This window comes from Montipora capricornis, chromosome 14 (genome assembly GCF_036669925.1).
Source record: "Montipora capricornis isolate CH-2021 chromosome 14, ASM3666992v2, whole genome shotgun sequence".
NCBI lineage: Eukaryota > Metazoa > Cnidaria > Anthozoa > Scleractinia > Acroporidae > Montipora > Montipora capricornis.
The window spans coordinates 907,501-911,485 of record NC_090896.1 but is presented as its reverse complement, the minus strand read 5'-3'; the positions used below and the strand labels follow the sequence as shown (position 1 = coordinate 911,485).

Here is a 3,985-nt window from a genome sequence, read left to right as displayed (position 1 = left end):
AAGGAGGAAGGAAGAAAAGAAAATTCAAGAACCATTTTATTTGCTTTCCCGGTCAAATTTATTTGAAATTCTCTTTCGCGATTAAACAACGCTTGCTGTGATAATGTAGGTAAACAATGAATGACATTGCCTATTTAGAACTTTACACTCATTCCGACTAAACGGTTTGGCAAAGTAGTGAATTTTCTCATTCAAACTAAATGTTCGTGAAGTTCATCAGGTGTCAAAGTAAACACAACTCCTTTTTGGCTGAAATAATTAACGATCGACTTGCTGAAATTTTAAATGTCCCAGCTTTTTCGATGAATCTGATCAGTAACTCCCATGCTCTTGCCATTTTTCTTGTACTTCGTACCTTTTTTCTTTGTCACGTACCTGATACTGACTTGTCTCTGTTTTAATTTATCAAAACGTAGGTAGTAGTTTAGTTTGATATCTCCGGTTAATCCATTTCAATTCAGCAAGGTTTTGGTTAATGAAAATTGTGCGGGATATGTTTATGGTATTGCTTTTAAAAATGGGCTCCTTAAAGATAATGAGACAATACGTTTTATACACACCAAGATTAAATAAGTAAACATTTTACCCATTAAGAGGCTTTTCCCCGATATGGGTAAAACTTCCTGCGTAGGTTTGAAAAAAAAAAAAGCATTCAATGATGTCATATATCGAGTATTTCCCTAAACAAGGGATTTTGCCAAAGTGTTGAACTTCTGTTCTATATTTAATTAGGTAAAGTTACTGTGATGTGCAAATTAACGAACTTCTTTTATGTTTTATCAGCTGACACAAGTAACCACACTCCTTGATGGTTGCCCACGTAGGAAGTTCAATGCAACACTGCCATTCGATTTTAGCGCATCAAGCACGAACAACCGTGCTTCAATAAAATTGTATGACGGAATTACTCTTCCAATCACACACTGAGATAGGACTTTTGCACGATGACGTCATTTGACTACAGGTTTTGCCTGTCTCAAGCTAATTTGAGCTATTGTTATTTTTACCCCGTTTGGAATACAAAATTTAAATAAGAAAAGAAAAACGAACTGAATAGCCCTTATCGCAGTTATCAGCGGTTTTGCCTCATAAACGAGACTATAAGGGGTCATTTTGTATCGAATTGACCCTTAAGACTCTTTTGCATGTAGTTTTAAACAAAAGAAAATGTGCCTGCAGGCTCAACTCCAATAAGGTTTATTCTGCATGGTAAATGTGGTCAATTGATGCTATCGTGACAGTTGCCTATTGTACTGACAGTTTTTAAAGATAACGATAAATTATTTACAGCAGTTTACAAATCCGCATTAATTAACATGCTTTAATCAATATAATGTGTCCGGCTAAATTGTTGTGGCGATATGAATTTTTATATTAGGTATTTTTATATTGGTCGACCGACGCACAAAGACAGACAATGACCCAAGGAATTGAAACTGATTTGATACATGATTTTGATATTTATTCCTCTCAGAACCACTGTAAAAAGGTCTGACGTTGCATCTGCAGACAAGCAAAACTATTGATGGTGAGAAATTTGAAGTAAGTAAAGTTCGTAGGCTAATAAGACAATCTCCTTCCAATTTAACAGTCCAACGTTCGTTAAAAACGGATGTTTGGGAAGAGTTTGTATCGAATTTCTCAGATAGACCAAAATCTCAGTTGCAAAAGATTTTTAGGTCTAAGAGGCGAGGTTGTTCGCGCCTCAAGGTATACTGAAAGAATAATTACACCAAAAAATGAATATCCTGTTTTCGCTATAATGCAAGGAGTCATTTAAGCTGTGATGTTCCATCCATTTGCTAAAATCTTCTATTAACAACAGGGGAACGGCCATAACGTTTTCCAGCATATGCTTCAGTAAATAGTCTTTTTTATCAACAACATAGAATCGGCCTAAATCCACAGCAAAACCATAATTGAGTACATGCAGATTTAAGCAGTGGGAAAGATCAGCTCAGAATGTCTTTCCAACAGATGTAAAAAGTGCCTGATTTAATATTCGTTACAATGAAAGTTTATATTGCTGAAAAAGAATACTTTTGATTACGACAAGCTAGGCCAGGACCTGCGGATAAATTACCGAGGATGCAAAAAATTCTGTAAGTCATCAGATGATCAAGAGGAAATTGCTAAGGAGTTAAGTGCAAAAATTATTCATCGTTCATATTGGCGAATATGAGTTTTGTAGCTATTTTATTTATGAACTGCGCTTTGCCGACGAACGTAATACATTTACCATGTAATGTTGTCTTAGTTCACAATGAAGGTCTGTTCGTGTCCAAATAAATAACGTTTTGCAGACCAACGTGATTCGGAAGAAAAGTGGTTTTGAAAAAAAATATATTGTGCCTGTCAATTTTGTCTATCAAGATTCTGTGAAAGTAGGTTCGGGTACCGTGGTGATCGAACCGTGTTCCACTTATGCTTGATTTATCAACGATACACAATGCCTTACGCATCTTTCTACAGCAGTTGAAAAAACAAGGAACAATTTGTTAAGGGAACAAACAATTGTGAGATCTTAAGGACTTTTTTTTCATGCGTTTGCAAGCGCAGACGTCCTGCTATAGACCTTTTCGGCTTGTACATTTTGTTTTCCCAATACAGATCATGTTATAATACTCAGGAGGCTTGGTCCTTTGTTTTGTTCATTAAAAAGAGTGCATGCAGGCATATTCATGTTTGCATGCCCTCATTTTCAAGAGCGTAGGCATCAAAAGTACCCTAAATAAGGCCTATACAAAGAGAATTTAACCATGGAAATTGACTCCGTCATAATTCTTTGACGACTACCAAAGAAATAACCTCTTTTCCGTGAGTCAAGTTGACGATTTCCTTGTAAAGATCAGGTGACCCATTGGAAAACTCAATATAGAGAGAAACATCAGTAAGTCAGCTGCTTTATTAGAAGATATTCGTTGCAATTAAAACCGCTTTTGGTCTCCTTCCAATCTGTCTCATACAGCTTAGTAAACCGAGCCTTTTTAAAACTTCTACATTTTAGGTTATGAATATGTTTTTCACCTTACTCTAAAAGCGCGGCCACATCAGCGATCTTTTGTTTGCATCCCGATTTTCCTCTGTTGCTTCTTTCTAGTGCTCCAACAAAAAAGGATTGGACAATGCAGACCATTTTGGATTCTCTTGTTTATTTATCCTCGATTTTTATAAGAACGGTCCAGTTAAACTGCTTCTTCATTATCGTCACTATCGTGTCAAAAACAAAACAAAATGCTGTTTCCAATATTTGACCATTACAACACAATCAAAAAAGAGACTCGTTCGAATTCAACCCCTCGTAGCGGAGCCGTTTTGTCATTTTACACAGATGACTAAGTATTTGACAGCAATTAATAAAAAGTTTAAATTTCCACCTGTCATCCATACTCACGCACAGTCAAAATAAAATGATATACAAAAATTTGGTTTTATCAACGGAGTTGATAATGTCAATTGTATACTACTTCCCCACCGACGCAGCACCACAGTTTCTTTAGAAACTACCCCTTCAAAATAAAATGATAAATTGGCAGTTGCGGTGTTAAAACGAGTCCACTAAGGAGACAGAATATGAGAACCAGCGGAAAACTTCATCTGTTTACCGTGCAAATGAAAACGCGATAAATAGGTCGAGCTGGTAAGACATTTTCTATCATGATCCATCGATCAAGTAACTATTTCGTATCGAGCTACACATAGAAACTGATAAGTTACTTTTGCATATTCACTTCCGTATACTTGCAGAATTATCGGGTCTAAGTGCAATCTCTGATTCATTTCTGAAAGTTTGACATTTTTTATTTTGCCATCATTAGTTTCATTACCGAGATGGAATCTTCACAGGAAGGGACATGAGTTCTTGGCGCTATTCATTAAAGGCAACGGGAAACCCTATAAGTACCTTGTAGTAAGTTCTGCCTGATCTGATGGTTCAATTCATTTTGCTTATTTTACTGAAAATTTCCCTGGTACTGATCACTAT

At 36.1% G+C, this 3,985-nt stretch overlaps 1 protein-coding gene across 13 annotated transcripts in view; it reads left to right on the top strand.

The window, feature by feature from the left end:
* Positions 1-1,328: 1,328 nt before the first annotated feature.
* Positions 1,329-3,985, top strand: part of LOC138032468 (octopamine receptor beta-2R-like) — a 13,268-nt gene continuing 10,611 nt past the window's right edge. For 4 of the 13 annotated variants that reach the window (XM_068880159.1, XM_068880152.1, XM_068880162.1 and 1 more), the window contains exons 1-2: positions 1,389-1,542; positions 3,819-3,910. The gene's annotated coding sequence lies outside the window, so the exon portion shown is untranslated. The other 9 variants (XM_068880166.1, XM_068880155.1, XM_068880157.1 and 6 more) reach the window with 7 other exon arrangements.